Below are 24,594 nucleotides of genomic sequence, written 5' to 3'. Positions count from 1 at the left end.
AAAAATCAAATAGTTGCTCCCTAAATCTACACATAGGAAAGCGAACAACACGCTATCCCCACTAAAACTGTGTGGAAGGGGAATATAATAATAAAGTATTAAATCAAATATGTTATATTTTAGAAAGAAAATACTTAGTCTTATATGTTTTAAATATTTTAGTCTAATCATAATTTGATGTTGATATTTTTCCCACACCTTGTGAACGTAAAAGTGTCACAACTTGTCTTATATAACAACATTGATATTGTTGTATCATCACATATTTCAATGAAATAACGGCAAATTTGCATATATAATTAAAAATGTTGGTTATGCACATTTTGGCTGATTCTTAGACGGAGAAGTACTTAAATCACGACAGAAGCAAAAATTGTCAGCCAGTATTAACAAATGAATGGAAAGCGATATTGATGTAAATGATGAGCTAATTCAGATGTAGTAGAAACATGAAGGATCAAGTAAATAAACCTCACACATTTCTTTATTCACTCACCTTTTATGCCTTTTTGTGTTAAAACATGCTCTACAATGTGGCAAGTATGTCTTTGTTCCAGCAGACAAAGCACAAAACAACATTGCTTTTGTCGGCAAAATGCATTACTTCCAATGTTATTAACAGAGATAGATGTAGAAAATATTAGCAGTAATTATACATATCAAATACTGCTATCACAACCTCAAAAGAAGGGTGAAATGAAAACCTTAAATCCGTTCTCTCCACTTTGGGCCTCTACCAAAAACGCTGATTGTGAACTTCTGTTCTTGTATTGGAATTCATAACTCCATACGTCTTACTTCTTAAATTGCTAAATGTACTACTACGCCTCTTCAAAAAAAAAAACAAAAACAAAAACAAAAACAAAACAAAACAAAAAAAACCGATTTCAAATCATATTCTAATTCAAAATGCTGGAGTTTTAATCAATACTTATTTGTGGCGGACGTGTTTTTTTTGTCGATCGGCATTCTAACGGGAACAAATGTGATCCACTGCTAGCTTACTAATGCCTTCACACTTAATTTGGCTGACTATACAGTCGATCTCCTAAAAATGCACCGTTTAGCGGGATCCTTTGATACAAGTATCTATATTTAACGTTTTCTCTTTAAACCACCTTAGATTCGGGGATTTTATACATTGCATCAACCCAAAAGAACTTATGGCTTCTTCTGGAGCAGGGCTATGTCGCTACAAGATTAAAGTGATCAAGTTTCATGGTCGTCATCCTGAACTCGTGGATTGTTATGGTATATCCATATTCACCATGAGAAACGATTTATTCACCGTATCATAGTAGTATTTTCCTCTTTCAGCTACCCCGGACGTAGCATTTTTTGAGCAACCTGGCGGGTATTTCTAGAAAAGCAGAGGACGCTTACCCTACCGGTGCACCAGGTCCATCCCCCCCAGTTTTGAACGGAGTCCGTGTCCATCATTTACTTTTATTTCTTTGTACTTGTAATAGTTATTGTTATTTCAGGTTATTTGTTGTGCGTGTCTTTCCCCTGTCAAGTCGTTATCATTTGATTACATTCTTTTGATTACCTTTCGAATCCTGATTCCCTAAATTTTCCTTTCTAAATAGAGCGAAGAAAGTTGTACCATCTGCAATATATCCCTATTGTGGGATAAAACAGGATACAATCCACATTCCACAGATATGTAAGAACCACCAGGCATTGGGACTACAAATATTGCAATTACCAACCAGACAGAAAAAGCTAAATGGAATACTGGGGGACTTACGGAAAACAACCAGATTCGTAGAGGAAACAGGTATGCAAATGATAAAGCGTACGATGAGAAGAAGATTCAATTTTTTTTGTGTCAGAAAATTAGGGAAACAATTCATGACAGGTGTAAAAATTATGATTAATACCATCAAAATTACCTTATTATTATTCCTCGATTAACATTGGCTTTTACCGAAAATTCCGACTGATAGCAAGGGCGATATAAAAAAAACCGCCATGGATCAATCTAGAACTATCATGGTTTGATTTTGTCTTTGTAAATAAATGCATTAAAATAACAGTGCAATTTCTTGAAATTTCTTAATGGAGATAGCCAAGAATATTCTTGCTTGATCGTAAACCATGGAAGCAACTAAGAATACAACTTACAAAGTGACGTTGTCACGAACTCTTTAGTCTTGATATTTTTATTTTTTGTGTGTGCAATGTTTGCTAAGTAAATATTTTTCACGTGAAATAGTAATGTAAAAGTAAAAATCAACTTGTAATAAAAAACACAAAACATGAACGTCATCGAATAATTAATATGTATGAGAAGGCAATGATGTCAAAGAAGACACACAATTGTAGAAACAAACATTTTGATTTGAACCATTGCAACACTTTTGATCTTTCTACACAGATGTCTACTAATGATTTTCGCTGGGTATTGGGCAAGGTTTTGATTTTGTTAATAATTATGGATACAATGATTTTATTTCCTAGTGATATTTTAGAGGCGCTTCTGCTTGATTGTAATTCTGAGAGAGCCAGTTATTACCTTTTAAAGAAAATTAATGAGGGGTACTATTTAATAAATTTTGACTATTGATTTGTATTTCAAAGCAAGACGTCGTGAAACATATATTTTTCTATGTAGCGTCTACGCTCTATACATTAAAATTACATGTCCTTATAATCTTATTTAATTTAACTCAGTGTCCTTACGCTATGATTCTACATTTCTATGTCCCCCCGGAGTACCTTTCCGCCGCTGAACACGTGAAAGCCTTCAAACCCTGCATAATATGTAATAAAATTTAAGAATTAGTTTCGCATTTAATATTAATTGATACGCTTCATGAATTCTTTGATTGAACCAATTATCCATACAAGTAACCTTCCTCGGACGAAATTCAAAATCTATATCAAATAGTATACTCACACTTAATCGATCAGCCGCTTTAGGAGCAAGAAATACATTTTTTCCCCATTTATTTCTTTATTTTGAATTAATATTTCGTATATCTAAGTGTAGTAAAAAATTTTTTGTAAACAAAAAAAATGTGGGGCACTTCATTGGTTGTTTATAAATTTTTAAACTCATGACCATTTAGCACTGTTCCAGTAGCACTTTTATTCATACATGTACACGCACCTCATAAGCTTACAGTCTCCGATAGACACACGGTGCTGTGTGGAAATCTTCAATTTAAGTCTGCTTGGAGGGTCACTTTGAAAGTTTCCATTTCGAAAAAAAAAATTTCTTTATAACGTTGGCCAACTTTACATTTATAAGTGTCTGACAGTAAATGAGACAAGTGGTTCTAACATGACACATCGTCGTCCAATTTCATTGGCTAGACGTTATGATACAAAACATAATTACCACACCTTACACATGGACAAACATATTTAGACCAACTCATCCATACTTATTTTAATGCACAAGGATGTATAGTGTTGCAATCAAATCTTAATGTATAAGGGAAATTCGGGAAAAAAAAAACGAGCTAGTTAACTACGAACTCAAATGTTAACAGTTTATCTGTCAAAATCTTTAAAATTTAATGTCACCTTTACTGTGGCTTCGTAATGCAACCATTTAATTTGAGTTGTTAAAACGCACTTATCTAATATTTACAACATTTCATTATTAAGTTACATAGCTTTTAAGTCGCTAGGAAGTCACACGAACGGTATTTTTTATCTGGATAAAACCGTTCACTTATTTATTTTTAAAATCCTTAATTTATGTAAGACAATAACAATGCACTGATTTTAAGAAAATCATTGAAAAACGAATTCGACTCAAACATGTGAATTCGAAAATGTTTGACATAGCCGTGCATTTATTGCGGTTTTAAGCCTCATCCAAATGCATGTCGGTTTAATGTCATGACAGTCCATTGTTTTTATATGTTTAATTGACAACCCTTTTACGGTATTGTCTTATGTAGTTACTATATTTCTTTATATTTTCAATGTGAATATAATTTACCTCCCACTTATAGAGTTAATTTTCCTCTACAAAAATCTTGTTTACAAATACAACTGGTTTTTGTCTGAGAAAAAATTCCTATATATATCGACTTATGCCTGAGTACTATGCAAGGCGTTATATTGCACTTTTATAGAAGTTTAAAATTTGTTAACAAGATGTGAATATTTTATCACAAACGATTGATTTATATCTGCCGTATGAAATACATCGCTAGCAAATTGTCAAATTCAACACGAGGAAATTTTCTGATCTTTATTAACATTAGGCATTAGATAAAATAAGTCCTAAGATTTTTAAGGCGTTCTTGTCCTGATGCCTTCATCGTTATCAAAGAAAACACACATCGTCGCAAAGATCGTTAGTGTACAAATGTGCACTTTAAACAGGATATTCACATTCAAATCGGATTGATATGTAGGTATAGATGTATATTAATGTTCAAAACAATAATTATCTACAAAATCAAACGATAAGTGTGTGATAGAATAAAAATCTAAATCTAATTTAACGAAGTTGTTTCGAAAATTAAAGGACAATATGTACCCTATATTTATTTTTTTTCATTAGTTTTTCTTATTTTGAAACCTGAAGGCGACTACTTTTCCTACTAAATATTCAATGTACGCCAAATTTAAGAAAAAAAAAAAAAAAAAAAGAATTAAAAGCTGGTATTTTGGTTACAATTCAATACCCCATTACTTCCATTACCTAATTTCGTGAGAGCAAAAATGACCAATTTGGTCGACGTCGAAGCTCCCAGTTCTTAGTCTTCAGTGGAGTCCGAGTTGTTCATTTACTTTTGTTACTTTGTATGTATTATTTTGGTTATTTCATGTTCTTTGTTATGTGTGTTTGTTTTACATGTCTGGTCTTGGCCCCTATATAACATTTTGTTCATTTCCGCTAGAATCTTGGTTGCCTTGATTACTCTTTCAAAGGTCGCACACACATAAAACCAGAAGAAACATCCTGAACACGAAAAAGGAACACTACATTTAAATTATTTAGATCTTTAATTTAGGACATCAAAAAGTAGATATGCGATATATTACGTTGAGCAATTTACTGCACAGGCTTCCGGTATGTTCTAAACTACAAGAATTTGACATTAAACTATATTACAGTCGTTCGCTCATTGATCTTAGTTTACTTTATAACATATTTAAAAAAAAATCGAATGAGCAGACGTGTTAGTAATGCGGTGATTAATATTACAATGCTTTCTTGACAGTAGGGATTGGAAAGAGTTTCTTTTTTAATTAAACTCTCATTTTTCGATCTAGATGAGGGGGAAAAATATGCCGCGAATGAAAACTCCTATGTGTGTAAAAATATTAATTTGTTGCATTTTATTGCCATGAAATGACCATTAATATACAAAAGCCCCATTTTCTTTACTCTCCTTTCCAAATGTTCTGGCTCCAATTCAAAGAGGGAGGCTGAAAAATGCTTATTTTGAGCATTTGATCAAATAACTATTGTTGAGAACGATGTGTTTAGAATTTTAACTCGACGATAAGTAAAATCAGTCATAATTTTGTTGTCACTATAGAGACTATATCTATATGACTGTTCATGTATAAAGTTAAAAAAAAAGTATGATGTGAATTTATTTATAGAAAAAAAAAATTTGCTAACATTAACAAATAATAAGTTCTACCTGTCTATTTTGTGTCAAGGTTGACGTAAAACCTTTAAAAGGGGAGCGTTTTTTACGAGGGCATGAATTAACTCAACAGTCTATTACAGTTTGAGATCGTCATTGTACAATTGTGTTCCTTAAGTTCTGGTGAGTAATGTATATTACTTTTATAACACATGTATGTAAGAATTTAACAGAAAAAAGTTTTATAAAACTGTTTAACATTACAATGTTTGGGTGATCATATCAACCAATGTGGAGTTCTTGAAAAGCAATATTAATGACAAATCATTTACGTTAAATGGGGCGAAATGTAGTCCTGGTCATATTTGTTAAATGTTTTATTTACAATATTGATGGTACTTTCCAATTCATCATTCCCAATTTCAGGATTTCGTGTTTGTGCAGCTAGTCTTTTACTTCCATTATTGTTACATGCAACTCTCATGTTTCTTACCACTTCAGCAGTGTTAGCTTTATTGCCACTTCTCTATCCTTAATCAAGAGCAGATTTTAGAAATTTCTTGGTGTCATTAGTAAATCGGGTGTTTTACGGTCTTTGTTTAGAGCCAATCCTTGTGACAACTTTCCTAATCCTGATAAAACGAAACTGCTGGTATGCTTGACAGAGCTTGTTGTTATTTAATGGGAAACATATGTCCACATCATATTATACAATCATAGGTAGATATATGCCTATGTCTTCTAAGGAAACAGCAGTAGTCGACTATAGAATAAGACCATAAAACATTTTAGTTCTGGGCAATGGAGTACACCGATTCCTATTGTGTTTTCTACATTAGGAGGCTGCTTAGGATGCTTACCCTACTGGTGCACCTGGTCCTTGCTCCCAGTTTTTAGTGGAGTCCGAGTTGCTCATTTGCTTTTGTTGCTTTGTGTGTATGATTTTATTTGCTTTGTGTGTGTGCTTTCCTTGTCTGGTCTTTGTCCCTAGGTTGCATTCTTTTGATTACCGCTGCAACCTTGGTTCCCTTGATTACTCTTTGACCAGAAGCTGTTGACAGATGCTTAGGTGTAATTCCATAAATTTGTCAGGTTGCTAAAATCTGAAATGATGCTCAAGGTTCAATGAGTATATGGTATATTTTGAGTCAATTATGTTGAAATGTACATTTTAGATAATAATAATTCCATTTATTTCATGAGAATCTTGCACACCGTTCCCACTTCTCAACCCAATTTTCGTGTTAACAACGAATGAGATATTTTCATCTTTTCTTTTACATATATACTAAACTTTCCCCTCATAAGAGCTATCTTAGCATCCCTATAGAATTTTCCATTTAGTGTCTCACTGAAGTCTTTTACAACAAAAATTACATTCTATCCTACTGAACCTTATTACAGTCCAATAAGAAAAAATGTAGTCTTTAATAGCACATTAACAGCATTTTGGTGCATTACTAAACTAAAATAAAATACAAAGAAATTTAATCTGCATGAGTCTTATGCAACTGCTCTCATAATATTACTTTTCCAATCACTGATATTATTTATTGCTCTACTTATATTAGGAATCAGATTTATTTCTCTTCTACTTGTAAGTCTGCAACAAAAGGAAATCAACTTAACATGACAAACAGTCCATAAGAGAACTTCTACTTTGTAAAATATAGTTAGCTTATGCAACATACATGTAATACTAGTACATGTATTAAAAACCAAATAAAATACATGTATTATATTTAGTAGATATTATTTCAGATTACATGTTGATATTTTATTTATTTTCTGTTGGTTTAAAGTGTCCCTGCTGCTAAATTTAGTTTTAGGCACTGTAATAGTTTCTCTCTTTTCAATATATATTTAAAAACTGACCAGAAAGGTTCCATCACTAAATGCATAACCCATACATTGGTCTGCACATGAGTTATCATTTTGTATATGAAGTCAGTACTCTGATTGGTATAAAGCTTGCAGAGCTGCAACTTTACATCCCTTGAATCAAGTGCTTTTAGATTGATTGATTTAGGTTGCTTTCTAGATTTCCCTCTATAATTTCAATTAAAGTGTCATATACTGAATTTCTACGAGCCGCTATATTATCTAGACCCTTCAATTGAGTTCTTTTGGAGGAAGGACACTCACTCAGTATTTTATATAATGGCGTCTTGGATAATAGTTCAAAATCTGTTTTCTCACAGTATAAAAGAAGAAAACAAATCGTATTAAGTTCATATATATTTTGACAAGAAACATATGTTAAAACATGAAAACTTTATATTAAGCACTTAAACAACAGATAAGACAAAAGAAAAATAAAATCCATTTGTTTTCTGCTGTCTAACCTACCTTTTTGTGCCTAGTTTTAACATTTTAAAGACATTTGCCTCAAGCACAGGAATAGTCCAGATTGGTTCCCCATTAACTCAATGAAAAATATTTTGTATGATAAATTAATTTCTCTACCTAACTATTCTATTTGTTTCTTACAAAACTATTACTTTTTTGAAATAATAAAATACTTTGCGGGATGCAGCTTGATATGACTACATATGTTCACTCTTAACAGTTGGGGCAATTATAGACATAACGCCCATACAGTCCAGAGTTAGACAGAGCATACCTATCTCCATAGGGGTCACGAAAATTGAAAGTCTTGTTGAATGAAATAAAACATAAAACAAAATAATAAATTATTAAACGCATATTCTTTTCAAAACTTTTGTTCAAAATTCCAAAATAAAGCATATCTTCCATTTCTTTAGATATTCATATGCAAATTTTGTATTTACCTGGTGAAATGTTGGATTAAAAAAAAATCAAGAGCACCATAAAGCTTTTCTTTTCTTTGATCATCGTTAGTTTTTTTATTGGCTTTTACTTTAGTCAATCAGTCTCGTACATGTAAGTTCAATAGCAGTACATTTGGCAAACAAGGCATCATAGTTTTCATACAATTTATGAAAAGCAAAATCGAATTTCTTATCAAAATAGATTTCAGTGCAAGTGACTCCACTATTTACTCCTTGTAAGGAACTGTGAATTAACACACTGAAAAGATTGGCATGTAATAAAGAGTCCAGTTTTTCTTCTAATCAGGTCTGTTTCTGTATAAATTTGATGTGGTGAGGACGTGAAGCATATTTCATCGTCACCAACAGCCAGTTTAAGTATTTTTCACATTCTTATTACATTCTCTCAGTGCAATCAATCCAACACTTAAAAATTGTTCAAAGGTATGTTAGAATTGTATATCAGAAAAAGCTACAGAAAAACTGCACCCAATACCATAGTGCTACTAATTTGAAAGGATTTTATGTTCTTAAGTGTATCACTTTTTTCCTTTTGCTTGAATGGTATGACACATTTTATAGAACAAAGATACAATTAAAATCTACACAGAACCTTTCGATTCTATGGTTAAATGATATATAACTAAAAAATACTATATCATAGACAAACAGGCAACAAATTGAATAACCAAAATATGATCACAAGTGCTGACGAACTAGATTTAACGAGTGGGTGGAAATTGTTCCGCCCACGTGGGAAATCTTACTGCGTTTTTGGTACGATTGATAATATTTTGGAAATTCATGATAACTAATTGATTATCCTATTTGTTATATAGATTTCCTCTATTGACAACATAAATTTCAAATTTTTAACGGCGGATTAATATTGGTGTTTAGGCGGGAGGAAGTCCGAGATTGAAATTACAGCATTTATTTAACGATATGAAATATCAAAAATATTTACACTGAGAACTCGGTAAATCACTGCTATCTGTAAAATAAATCATGATATAGTGATTTATATCAAAATAATTATAATTGTTTTATTACAGGTGCTTGTTTGAATGTACTTTCATGTTTTTTAAATTCGGCATGACCGCTGTTGATCTTTTCTTAGCGTACCCGTGCACAAGGAAAGAATTATTTGTAATTGAATGAACTAAACCACTGTCAAAGTATAACATGACCTGGTAGCAGTTTAAAGACCAGTCAGAAAACAGAAAAATTCTTTCATGTAATAATAAGGATTCATGATTGTGTTTGTCAAAAACTTCCTCAATCCGCTACTCATAGGATATTGTCTTATTCAAATGAATAAGCATTTGAATTAGTAACTGCAGTAGATGCACCATTTTGTGTCGTTCCATTAATTGCTACCTTTTTAAATTTACAATTTTTGCAGTCAATGCAAGTCCCACCAGAAATTGTAAATGACATGTTAGAACATGATAAACGAAACGGCGTTGTCAGATTGTTATGTTTTGGTTCTGTCATTAACATGCATATATAATGTCATATTTTTAGTGTACGCTATTCAGCCTGAAATTGTAGATGACATATTATCAACTGTTAAACTGCGCGGCCACACTGCTTATCTAAACTGTTCAGTCATGAATGTGAAAGCGCCCTCGTCAGTAAGTATTTTTAATACAAAATTGATGGTGATGCCAAAAATATTTTTCATTGACCCATTTTGATGTTGTAAATGTTCATTTCTCACTGTGATGCACATACCTGTTCGAACGTTTTATTAAAAACGTTTATTAATGTTGATGGAAAAGCCTTGAATGATTATGTATTTGTAGGTTTATCATCGAATGTTGCAAGAGTTGAATCGGCAATATAAATATTGGTACTGTTTTCTTTGATAACTAACATAAGCTGTTCTAATAGAGGTTATTGATGACCATACTCAAAGCCTTACTTACTTTAAATTCCACATCCGCAAACATAAACAAGACCCACAAATAGACTTAACAAATCTAATTAAAAGAAAATATTAACGAATAATAAAATATGTAAGGTTTAGTTTAATGCTATATGCGTTAGATGCAGGTTATCGCTACGACCGTTTTTTTTAACATTTTAAATGTGCAACATATTAACAATACATTTTAATTTTTTTTTATATTTGTTCAAAAATGAATGAAAAACTAAAACAACGAATTCCAAGTCATATAGATAAAATGCTGACACTATTTACACTGAAAATTCGTATTGTTATAAATACCGAAAACATATATATTTATATATATATATAGAAGGGTCTGAAAAATTCCCAACGATGTTAGAACTGTCAAATTTGCGAAGAAAATTTTTGGTCGTTCCTTCCGCGGGACTCGAACTCGTACCTCTGTGACATCTATGGCAACACCGCCTGCACTAAGTCCATCGCCCTAGACCACTCGGCCAGCTAGGCTATATAAAATATAGCTTTCGCTGGCCGGGTCATTCCTCCTCGTGCGATTAATCTAGGGCTGTAACTTAGTACACGATGTATGGTATTACGGGACAGTTCATCTAGGTGTTATTATGTAGGATAGAGGATCAAATTAATGATGCATGTGACAACAAATCAGTATTATACAACGTCTCAGAATGTGACGACTCTATTCGCTACACTGCTCCATCGGATCAAATTGATGCAGGGAAAATTATACTTATAGAAGTTACGTAAACTTATAGAAGGGTCTGGAAAATTCCCAACGATGTTAGAACTGTCAAATTTGCGAAGCAAATTTTTGGTCGTTCCCTGCGCGGGACTCGAACTCGTACCGCTGTGACATCTATGGCAACACTTTGATCCTCTATCCTACATAATAACACCTAGACGAACTCTCCCGTACTACCATACATCGTGTACTAAGTTACAGCCGCAAATTTGACAGTTCTAACATCGTTGGGAATTTTTCAGACCCTTCTATAAGTTTACGTTATCTTCCCTGTATCAATTTGATCCAATGGAGCAGTGTAGCGAATAGAGTCGTCACATTCTGAGACGTTGTATAATATTGATTTGTTGTGACATGCATCATTAATTTGATCCTCTATCCTACATAATAACACCTAGATGAACTGTCCCGTACTACCATACATCGTGTACTAAGTTACAGCCGTAGGATAATCCTACGAGGAAGAATGACCCGGCGGTGTTGCCATAGATGTCACAGCGGTACGAGTTCGAGTCCCGCAGAGGGAACGACCAAAAATTTGCAAATTTGACAGTTCTAACATCGTTGAGAATTTTTCAGACCCTTATATATATATATATATATATATATATTTTGAAGCCATATTTGATGACCACCCAAGGAATGGTATTAACTTGCTAATCTTAATTCATCTAATTGGTCTTGGTCCTTGGATTACATTCTTTTGATTACCGCTATAACCTTGGTTCCCTTGATTACTCCTTGATTACCGCTATAACCTTGGTTCCCTTGATTACTCTTAAACTATGAAAAGTATGATGTCCAAAAAGTTTGCAACTCGATAGCATATTTATGTATAATAGACTTGTCAGCCCAGTCGTGTCCAAAATAGTGAGATAGTCGTTTACTTCATTTGTTGCCAGAATAAGTCGTTTTTATTTGGACCGAACGTTAACTTCAGTCGTTGCAAGAATAAATGAAATTCATGGTTGCCCGAGAAAATTTAACTGTGACCGTTGACAGAATTAGTTACAATATAGAAAGCGACATAACATAATTGTTAATTATGCACCACTTAACATGTCGATCGAGAAAGGAAAAGAGGAACTACGACGCTACATAGCCTAAACTATTTCTGGATGGCTGTCGATATTTTATGTCATGGCAAATGAATAAGTATAAATTATATTTATGTTATTGAAGAAATAGATCATCTATGATAGTATAATTTGAGGAAACGGATGAGGTCCATTGATCACAAATTAAGGTAACACAGATCTTACGAATTGATATATTAAAAGCAAATGATATACAGACAAGAATTTATAAAATTTTCGAAAGTCACTCGTATGACCGGTCATTTAGGAGTAGAAAACAAATTCCATGATATTTTAGTACATTGACAGCAGAGGTACATGTATCCCAGGATTTTGCAAATTCTGTTTGATGGAAAAATAAGTAGTAAAACACCATTTTCTCGTCCATCTTTGAAAGAAGCGATGGGTCCGTGAACTCGCAGGTAAGCAGTACTAGTCGAGTTTTCATGTCTCCATGTGCATAGGACGTTTCCTTCGCTAAAATATGTTTTTAGTAATTCTTTTTCAGGTAGAGAGAGTTTGGTATGAGGAGTATCCTTGAAACTTTTCGAAGAACATAAGCTCGCTAAAAATACTTGAATCTTTTGTATTATGTATGTAATTAAGAAAATGTATTTTTTTATGCTGAGCAAATTGCTGGAACAACTGAGATATTTATAAAAACAAGATTTGTATCATTTCGATGTTAATCATAATATATTCACTTTAACTGCCAGCAACCTATTTGCAATTACATTAAGTGTAGTTCTGCCTAAATACCAGGCAGGTGGTGATTCATTTTTTGACGGGTTATAGTGTAAACATTTTGGCGGGAAGTTTTCCAAACCAAAATTTTAGTGTTAATATCTCTAGTGGACATCTTTCATTTGCACTTCATTTTTGAATACAGTTTCTATGAGGCCCACTGAAGGATTTCCGATTTGGGTTTTCCTAAATTGATTGGTTATTGTGGAAAAATTCTGGTGGGAAAATTTTCCGTACTTTTTCTGTACTAGAACATGAGAAAATTTTAAGTTTTAATATCTCAAGTGGACTACTTTTGTTAGCACTTATATTCACTAATACAGTTTCAGGGAGCCTACAAGCCTACAGAATGATTTGCAATAACAAAAATAAATTTGGTATTAAGAAATCCATGAATCACTTTTTATAAGCTTCTGCCGCCTGGTTTTAAACGTTTTAAATTTTTGTTTGGTTGAACTTTTGTACTATACTTGTACATATAAGTTATACATGTTCGTATTATGATAAACAATATGTATTATTTACTTGGCATTGAAACTTTTGTTTATGAGATATGAATTTTTCCCAACCATATATTATAGAAATGTGACTCACAATTGTATGAAAAAAAATTCTGGATTCTTTTAGATCCTCATTTGTGAACGTGAACGCAAATACCGGATTACGGAAAAACCTCGACGATTTTCAGATGACCCAATTTTTTGAAAACTTAATTGTATGATAACAAAATGGGTTGTTATTGTGGTTTGTAGTTAGAAGTCTGAAAAGCAAAGAGTACGCTTTCCTAATCCAAAACTCCGAAACAGCGTCTGACATTTGCAATTCAATCTTAATACTGCAGTCAGCACTCTAAAAATGCAGGAATACTGCACAGTCGGGAAATATACGAAAATGAGCATGCAGTGTTAAAAAGTCGAAATAATTAAACAGTTGTAAACTAAGACTTACACAGAAACTGGTGAATTGAAAAACAATTTCTTTACAAGTAATTCTGGTATGCAATAATTTAATTTTCGGCTATGCCTGTGATGGACGGAGCTCAATGTCGTATTTAAGAACCTCCGCACTTGCGCAATTCCGTGTCGAAAAAAAATCGTCACCTTTCGTCAGAATACTTTTTACCCATTCATAGATTTGGTCTTATATTCTACATTTCAGAGAAATGGAGTCTAATTAAGCATTGTCCTTTCAGGAACAATGGGTGAGAACTAAAACTCCATCTGGCGATCCACTACTGATTTCCAACAATGAAGACGTAAAGATTAAATATGTGATAAATGGAAAAAGAAAATATGATGTTTTGAGAAAAAATGAAGACAATAGAGAAAAGTTTCAACTTATCATAAGAGAGTTAGAGGAAACAGATTCTGGAGAGTATTTGTGTCTTATTTAATACCATATCTAAATTACGAGGAATTGCAAAAAAAATTCGGGAATGTAACTGTTCAAAGTAAGTTAATTAAACAGAATGAATATGAAAAGTTTTTGTTAAAATTGATGTACTCAAAAAAGTTTAAAGGAAATAGATCTAAGGTATTGGGTAAGTCTTAAAAACCAAAGGAACGTTTGTATTCAGCATTTTACATCAATTCCATGTAAGCATTAAAGTTACTTGGACTGATTTCATTCTGTTACAAATGAAAGCTTGATTGGCGTTGGTGAATTTGAATATAATACAGACATATCCCTGATTTCAAGAGTTATGCTTCTTACCCAATGTTTACCTCCTTAAGGCACGAGAACACAATTAATTTCGTAGTACATTTCAACAGACCCAAACTCAAATAAATGCTTTATTTGTGGAAAGCTTATTAATTTCTTAGTCTAACTGCAAAGTTTTACAGAAATTTATTGAAAAATAAATGACTTATAGCAAATTTTATATCAATGGTGTGTGTCTTGAAGTCAACATTTTGGTAAAGGAAAACTATTGACCAAGCTTTACGACAAACGTGATTACTTTTCACTCATAATTGTCAACTTTCCTTTCATCTGTGGCAACATTCAGCACCTGCGTATGGAATGTTCACATCAGAACTCATACGGTATACCAGAGCTTGCCGAAACTACGCAGACTTTTTGTATCGCGCTAGAACTGTAACAAATCGGCTTCTGGAACAGGGTTATATTGCTACAAGATTGAAGTCATCACTACAGAAGTTTTATGGTCGTCACCATGAACTCGTGGATCGTTATGGTGTATCCATCTGCACCATGAAAACTGATTTATTCAACGGTTCATAGTTTTCCTTTCCTCGTTTGTCTACCCCGGACTTGACTTTTTATGAGCAACTCGGCGGGTGTTTCTAGAAAAGCGGAGGACGCTTACCCTAAGGGTGCACCTGGTCCATGCTGCCAGTTTGTAGTCCGAGTTCCTCATTTGCTTTTGATATTTTGTAAGTATGATTTTAGTTACTTTATGTTCTTTGTTGTATATGTCTGTTTTCCATGTCTGGTCTTTGTCCCTGGATCACATTCTTTTGATTACCGCTAAAACCTTTGTTCCCGTGATTACTCTTTGCAGATCGGGTAAAAAAGTTACCTATGAATAGCCTCAATTAAAATATTTGATACATTTTCTCAACTTGTTTTCTTTATTTCCATTGCATTGCATGCTTCTGAAATAGAAAACACCAGCTAGCCTGGTTTCCATCTGATTTAAGACAGAACTATGTATTTTAATACATGATACTGTAGTTTTCACCTACTGCAGGGATACTTTTTTATATATATAAAAAAAAAAAAAAAAAAAAAAAAAAACAACTAATTTTAGAAGCTAAAAAAACATGAATTAACCAAAATTTACTTCTAAAACGCTCTAGACACATTAAATGCACTTTAAAAACATTTAAAAATATCAAATGAGGTCATTAAGTCAAGATCAAGGTTGTCAAATGGTGGGTTTTGTAAATATGCCCTTTTTTCCCAAAGATTTAACCCATACAGCCTAAAATAGTGAAAAGATATTTTAAAATGCATGTATTGATGCTTATGTGGTACACATGAACTCAACTAAATGTTTATTTTTTTTTAATATCAGATCAGATTTCTTTGGATTTGAGGCTCCTGTGTGACTGGCTCCTAAACAACTGCTTTTCGTCAACTCAGTAGGGGTTTAAGTGGCACATTTATTCAAAATATATGCAAAAGAATGGGAAATCGAGGTTTTTTTTATACTTTCTCTTATGATTCTGAATTTCATACCAATGCAGTACATAGGAGTATTACTAGAAGTTGAGACAATTGACAAAAATTGTAAATTTATCAATTGACCTTGCCGCAGGTTAAAAAACAGCTTCTAAATGATACAATATTTACCTATACCCTGTCCACTGAATATAAATTGCTTATTTTTGTTGTTATGACACTGTGTGTGTGAGAGACAATAATTAACTCATTTGCCCAATTTTACCCTGATTCGATAAGCAATTACGAGTCTAATATTGAAAATCTAATAGATACCCATTTTGAAAAAATGCAGATAAAGAGAAAAAAAAGTTTTTGTTTTGCACCATTTCCTATTTATTCCAAAAAATTCTGAAAAATAAGCCCCCAAAACATATACAAATAGCATAGTTTATAAAAATGTGACTTCTCTGTAAAGTACAGGAACGCAATTAATTTCGTAGTTAATTTCAATAGACCCGTTTTCACATATAAAAACAGCCCCCGCTTCAAACTCGATAAAACTTAACCATTATAGAAACATGTACAAAAGCAGATTTCTATAAGAGTGTCAGAAAAATTCACCATATATTTTTTAATTTTTAGCACCTATGCTTCAGAGACTCCGTAGACATGTAAGTGACCTCAGTCAAATGTCCTAAGGTATGACCTTCTTTCACAGGACCAAATCACAACTTATACATAAAATTACCAAATGAAAATAAAAACCCTTGTTAATTTGAACTTTGCCCTACATTTCTACAGCAAATACTAATTGTGATTGTTAATTGTGATCTTGTACCTTAAGTTAGCTAATTGTGAACAGCGAATTACCAAAATGTGATCACAAGACTCGAAGAACCCAAACAATACAAAATTTCGTGCAGGAACTGAACTTTGCATTCTGAACACGATCATGCTTTGGTTATTGACGACTACCAATTTATTAATTATTTAAATATAATGGTTTGTAGTCTTTGGTTGATATTTTAAACAATTAACTTGATTTTAATAAGGGCATATAAACATCAATAATAAGCAATAACAAGAGCAAACTATTATGACGTTTTTGTGCAAAAATGTTGGACAATCAATAAAAAAGTTGCATATAATACATCACTAATTAGTAAAACGAGAACTTTCGGTAAATCAGCGCTATCTATAACTGATATATTATTTAATTGTAGTGCAAACTTGAAAAATAAATCGCAAACATAACAGAAATGCAAATTTATGCATTAACATTTTTATAACATTTTTATCAACCTGACTTTTCAGGCTCATGATACATTGGCTATAAAACAATGATACATACAATGAATAAAAATATAATTACAATGTTTTTCAAAGGTTACTATTGTAGGAAACTAAAACGTACACAAGTTTTACTCTTAATATTTCTGTAAGAGTGGAGATACCTCCCTTATTTCATAGTTTTCCCTGAATTATCTCTTGTTCATTGAATTCAAATTCCTGTGAATAGTCATCTTGGTTGTTTCGTTTAGTTTTGTTCCTTACATTTGACCAACTGCATTAACACTGGGTATGACTTAGCATATTTGAATTTTGTAAGTCGATTGCGAATTATTTAATCCTTTACTGATATTTGATTTTTTATAATGTAAATGTATAGTTCCTCCTAAGATCGATGTAAATAGTGCATCAAGTATACAAGTACAGGAAGGAGCTAATATAACACCGAGATGTGAAGCTGATTGAATTACTGCTCCAAATATAATATGGGAACGAGGAGATTGTTTAGGCGTATTGTACGACTGAGTAAAAACTTTTTTTTTCTCAAAGAACACATGAAATAATATTATCAGTAACGTCGACAATTAGGTCTTGCTACTAAGTTGCTTTGCTAAGTTCGGCGACCGTGTTCTTTTGACAGATGATGAACTTGTTTGATTACAGTATATGTGTCATTATTACCTCTCTGTAGTTTTTCACAAAAATAAGAAACGTAGAATGGAGTGTTGTTAGATCTTACCTGCAGTAACTGAATGGAACAATTGATAGGTCTAATTTTAATTAGATTGCCAATATCCTGAATCCGCTTATGCTTCGTGCATTAAAATTAAAATTATTTACCACTACCTTAAAAATATCCATAAAATATGTCCGAGTCAATTTTGTTAACGAAACAATGCATCTGAATATAATTGTGATACTCACCGTACTGCACGCATTAGATGTTATGAGAATAGAATAATTTCCGGATTACTTTCTATCAGACTGAAGTCAGGCTTTCAGTGCTTCTGAGACTAGCATTTTATTTCACCCTGAATACAATTATAAAGTCTTTATCCTCTACTACTTGTGTCAATGGCACACGCAATTTATCAATTTTTATTGCAATGTTTTTGATATTTTTAGGGAAGTCCCTACAAAATGTATAACATAAAAGCAGAAGATAGTGGACAGTATGTATGCATCGCTGATAACAATAGATCCTCCCTGATAGTTATACTAGACAAATAGAAGACAGATTTGCTCCAATTTGTACAGCATTGAAGGATGCGGTCGGTCAAGCTCAAAATAGACGGTTCAATGCAAAGCTAGAGTACAGAGTTGCTGGTAATATTATTTACAATGTAAAATGACACATTTATCATTTATATAGATATATGCAGATGTAGATTTAGTAATCTATCCAATGATATTGGAAAATACAATCAAAGTAATGCCACAAATATTTATTGATTCGAACTACAAATGCTATAAATTTTAAATTTAAGGTAGTTATGGTCAAATTGTCCTTTTCTTGTTCAAACTTATTTGAATAGACGTATACAGCATTTTTGGTACCAAAAGTCTGACATAGCCGTTTAACTACTAGTTAATGCATTTTTGTATATTTTTAAACTTTAGAATAATACAGATTAACCAAATACAAACTCGTCACAGTACAAAGTTATTACTTTTTCACAGATAGTCGCTTCAAGTAATATGGCACTTGTTCCAAATCCTTACTTTGGAGCAGGAAAAAAAAAAGAAAATGTCCCGTATCTTTTCGGTTATCCAATTTTCACAATTTCAAATATGTGGTAATTTTTCTTTTAATGTTAAAAGAGTTAAATTTGCTTGATATAAACAAGCAGAAATTGAAAAAAAAACTTGCGATTTTTTTGTAGCAATAGTGTAATTCACAGAGGTCTGAATTTCATTATTGTAGAAATTGAGTTTATTTCGGTTATTTAAACCTTTTTAAGAGGGGGAGTTTATTCTTTTGTTTCAGATACTTTCATACAGCAGTTTATTTCGATTGTCTATTGCCATGTGTATCGTTTTAAGAAACGAAAATTAATAAAACTTTGAAAAGTAAAATCAAAAAGACATATAAACTTCATGTATTAAAAGGTATTGTAATAAATATTAGTGATTTTTGAATAAGACAGCCTGTATGCGTATATGGCAAAGGGACAGACTGAATGTGAGGCTCTACCTATCATTTCCGACATCTTACTCTACACACACATTCTGGCTATATTTTTCGGGACACCCTAATATTGTTTTCATCAAACTAAACGACAAATGCAAGGACATTTCGTTCCGTATTGTCAACTTTCCTTTCATCTGTGGCAACATCTGTTCAGCATCTGCGTATGGAGTTTTCATATCATAAGTCAAACGTTATGCCAGAGCTTGCCGTAAAAACGCAGACTTTTTTACTGCTCTAGACTTCTTAAAATAATGTTTCTGGAACAGGGTTATGTAGCTACAAGATTGAAGTCATCCCTACAAAAGATTTATGGTCGTCACCGTTAACTAACACGTGGATCGTTACGGAGTATTCAACTGCATCTAGAGAACCGATTTGCTCCCAGGTTTTAGTGCAGTCCAAGTTGCTAAATTACTTTTGTTGCTTTGTATATATTATTTCGGTTATTTAATGTTCTTTGTTGTCATTTTACCAGTCTGGTCTTTGCCCCTCGATATAATTATTTTGATTGTCGCTAGAATTTTGGTTCCCTCGATTACTTTTTACCCTGATATATGCAAGTGATCCAATTGTTTTAAATATAAATACAATTTGTACCATGATATTTATTCCCATTGCGCATGTCGAATTGTTTCATTTTGTTACACAAAATGCATAGGGAATTTACGATATTAAAGTTATCGTATATAATTATGGACATGACATAAACAAGTACAGCACAACTATACTCAACACTTTGTATTTATATTTGAAGACGACTATAGAATGATAACGTATATTTATTCCCCTTTTAATTGGATAAAAAGCTGCTTGTTTTTGTTACAGCTAACCCAAGGGCAGATGTAGTATGGTTTAAAACCAGACACCACAAAGAGAACAGATTCGGAATAGTTAAAAATTTACTATAGAGTTACAGGTTATAGATGATGTAAAATTGTACTCTCTAACTGTCAAAAATATTCAAGCTAACGACTACAGTAATTACGTCTTCTCCGGATCAAATGAATATGGTAGAGAGAAGCCACAATTCGGCTTTTAGGTATAATATGCTTTTCTTTGTATATATTTGAATATTGCTCTGTAGGGTTGTCAAGTATGTACGTACAAATTCGTGGTAAAAATAGAGTTGCAAAAAACATAGAAAATGTACACTATAAATAAATCACGCGACGTCGAATTGCCATGCACCAACTCCAATAGATAGTAAACAGCTACAAGGACTATACAAACAGATAGTGATTATTTTACTCTGTGTATACTTGCAATTGATGTAACGCCATGTTCCTTTTCAAATGTTCAAGTAGATATATAATAATAAGTGCGCAAAGAGACTACATTTGCTATCAAAAAGAACTAAATTTTTTCACATGGACTTGGAAAAAAGTTAGTTATTTCTTGAAACAAAAGTACTTTACCATGATAAATAAATCTATGAACGTAAAATGTTTACCACGATATGTATGGTAATCTTTTCATTGCAATATCATCATTCCTTTTTATGTTTAAAATCAGTCCGACCTTTTTCGACGTCAGTTTTTTTTGTAAATGTAAAATGGCTCAGTTCGGTTCGGTTGCCAGTTTTCTTAATACAGGATGTTTTACTTCAATTCATCGTTTAATGTCTATTACATATGATAAAATATTTGTAAACCTTCCAAAGTCAGGGAATGATTATTTTCTTTGCCTAACTAAGGTAGAGCGACGCAGCGATTTTTCAAATTGATTATTTCACATTTTTTTAGTTTTCAGAATATTCTTGCTCACTTAGAAGGAAAATATTGTATTCTGCATATTTTTTAAATGTTTGCAGGGAAATTCAGAACTTAACAGTCATATCATTTCAACAAAAAAGTACGGGAAATTTTTTCGGCCGATTTATCATATTAAAAACTCTAATTAGGCGCCACCAGAAGTATCAATCCACAGTCCTTTAATTTCGAACATGATTTGATAATTCAAAAAACGTACAGGTATTCACCAATTTTGTATGATTCTGATTATGACAGGTAGAGTTTTTGTGTCGTTTTATGAAATATGAACATCAATTTGCATGATAATTGATGAAAATTCTGTTATTACAGAACTTGTCCATCTGGACATTGTTTATGGATTCCTCCAATCAACGCAAATATGAACAAGACAAACGTGGTTTGTTAATATTTTCTGAAATATTACCTATGGAATCATATTGTAAAAGCTATTTGATTGCATAATACATGCCATTGAAAACATATCTATATATATTTTCATATGCTCTTTTCTTTTTATCTTTTGTGATTGGGTGGTAGAATGATAACTGTTCGGTTTGTCGCAGTTGTATGGTATCGAAAATATGGTATTTTTTTTTATTACAGAAACCACTAAATATCAGGGTCTTAACTGTTCACCTTAAATCGTTGAAGGTAAAACAAAGAATTAAAATAAATTTTCGAACATGTTGAAACTCCCATGTTTATTCATTGTCCACATGATATGCGAAAGAACTGATGAGATCGAATGTAGTATTTTGGATTTTTGGTGGTTTTTTTTTATCATCTCTGGTTATTATATATATTTTTCGTCCATTTCAGTCCTAATATTTGTTTGTATCTCCGAACATTTGAAAGACTAAAGTATCGTAACTATGGAGAAAAAAAAGGTTTGTCGCATGAAAAAGAGTGCAGAAGATATGTAACGGGTTTTATCTGTTTTAGCTTGTTAACAACTGTAGTGTGAAAAGGTGAACTAACCTGTCTAAATAAATCGATGAAATCAACAAGAAGCCTGTCTGAAGTCTTTAGTTCCTTCAAATTAGTGTCAATGAAAAATGAACATGAGTAATTAATGTCCATTTGAATCAAATAAATGCGCAACCGGTGAAGATTTTGATTGACGCACAGTTAAAAGACTGTATGAAAAATACTTAATTGAAATTTTAAAGCCCAAACTACACACACACACACACACACACGCACACGCACACACGCACAGATTGTTTTCAATTTATTTCTATTTATGACTAACAGTTGCCCCGACAATAAGATTACTAAGTGCCGATTATATAGTGCTAGAGGAGGGAAGTAACGTATCTCTGGAGTGTGAGGCACTTTGAAGGGATATAACTCTAACAAAGAGTCGCCCGTCACCCTTTTTCTCCATATACGTTTGTAGGCCTTATCATAAGGATCATTTCAGCAATTGAAAGTTTATTCTGTCTATCATAGTTTTCTAGATATGGGCTGAAAACAAATTGGCTGTAAAAAACAAACACCACCACATTTTCAAATTTTAAGTGCAAGAACTATAACAAGGAATCATCTGACAATTTTGACCCAATGCAAACTTTTGTAGGCATTATTATGAGGATCATTTCGGCAATTGATAGAATTCAGCTAAACCTTACAATTTTGAGATATATGCGGAAAACACCTGTCTGACCCCTATGTTCTATTTTAGTAACTGCGGCCATATTCGTGACGAATTAAAAAAAAACCCTCAAATCAGTTCTATACAAAGCACATTAAGGAACATACATACCAAGTTTGGTTTTGATGGGTCTAGTGGTTTCAGAGGAGAAGAAATAACATAAAAACATGAAAAAAAAACAACGAAAAAGGGCAATAATTCCAATATGGTTTAACTGATTAAAACGGAAATGTTTCATTTTGTAATTAAATCATAGGTAAATATAATTATAAGAATATGCTGACACTGCCTATCTTATTAATATAGACTAATAGTAGGTCTATAATTAGATATTGATCTAAAACTATTTACAACGTTTAAATAAAATGTGATTGAACCTGATGCCTCCTTAAAAAGCTACATGTTACGGACAGGAAAGAAAAGACAAAACTGATTAAAACATTTGACCAGAGATATATCCCATCAACACTTTTACCCCCTTTTAATGTCAGAATTTGGCTAAACCGAGCGGATGTGCAAAAAAAATTCTTTCTGACGCCTATGTTTTATTTTGAGTAATGGCAGCCATGTTTTTCGGCGTCAATTATATGCAGAACAGCCTTAGGAACATTCATAACAAGTTTGGTTCTAATTTGTCTTGTAGTTTCAGGGGAGAAGAATTTGAAGAATTTTGAAAAAAAGATGTTAACGACGACGACAGGCGCCAAGTGAGGGCAATAGCTCACGTGACCTATGGCCCGGTGTGCTAAAATACGGAATCCCATTTTCTAAGTTTTCCCCATTATGGTGATCAAGAAATTTTTCAATTGCTCTTTGAGGCTCATGATCCAGGTGATATATTATTTTATAAGTTTAATCATACGTTTTAACACATGCTGACCGATACGAGATAGAAAAAACCAAGCTGTGTTTAAAGAACATTACTCTTATTCCCGATTCAATGAAAGGCTTTTGCATTTGCATCTTTCTTTTCCCAAATGATACAAATGGTGCTATTTCCGGATAGTTATAAAGAAATTAATCTTAGATGATGGATATTTAATTTAAGAATAACGAATGACATATATGATAAGAGTACAATAATACTGTCCACCAAACTATGTATGTAGGTCTTCATACGTAACATCTTTTCCATCAGTTTTAACTCGAGAGACGACTTAACAAAAACCCTAAAAACCGTATGTAAAAAAGAAACAATATTTTCTTTTTCAATTCGAATCATAAAGAACAAATAAAAAAGCTTAGTGATGTGAATAATAAACGGAATTGTCTATTTTCCTTTTTAGAGAAGGAAGAAGGAAGACACTTTGCAGACATTGAAAATTATGTGAAAATATAAAATCAGACTTTTGTCCCTTTACCACATATAATTTCGGCGTGGACTTTATTAGCAAAATTAATGCAAAATATAAAACTGGTGTAAAATGCAGGTTTTGATTGGATGAAGAAATGGAAAGGTTTAAAAGTTGTGTTAATAGCTTCTTGACAATTTTTAATCGTGAATGGGGTCAACAGTTGTATCTCAACCTATACCCCATATAAACATCGTAAAATAGATGTAAAAATGGCCCTGTTGAGCGTATGGTACCTGACGCATCCTTGAACACTTCAATTACCCTTTCAAGATTCCAGAAGTTTCTTGATAATTATCATGTGCGATAACGATGTCGCTTGTATATGCTGATTGTTGTTTATCCATTTCTGTCTTCTCTGAAGCAACGGTAA

At 32.5% G+C, this 24,594-nt stretch overlaps 1 long non-coding RNA gene across 1 annotated transcript; it reads left to right on the top strand.

Annotated features, from left to right (window-relative positions):
• The first annotated feature begins 5,654 nt into the window (after positions 1-5,654).
• Positions 5,655-23,379, top strand: LOC148610110 (uncharacterized). Its single transcript, XR_015914734.1, has 6 exons — positions 5,655-5,750; positions 9,887-9,996; positions 14,047-14,304; positions 18,399-18,599; positions 20,290-20,503; positions 22,035-23,379. It is a non-coding gene; the product is annotated as an uncharacterized LOC148610110 (long non-coding RNA).
• Positions 23,380-24,594: the final 1,215 nt, after the last annotated feature.

Source organism: Perna viridis, chromosome 8, assembly GCF_037379345.1.
Source record: "Perna viridis isolate PV_CMFRI_1.1 ecotype Kerala chromosome 8, ASM3737934v1, whole genome shotgun sequence".
In the NCBI taxonomy this organism is placed as follows: Eukaryota; Metazoa; Mollusca; class Bivalvia; order Mytilida; family Mytilidae; genus Perna; species Perna viridis.
The sequence above is the reverse complement of the archived record's forward strand: the minus strand, read 5'-3'. Positions and strand labels throughout refer to the sequence as shown.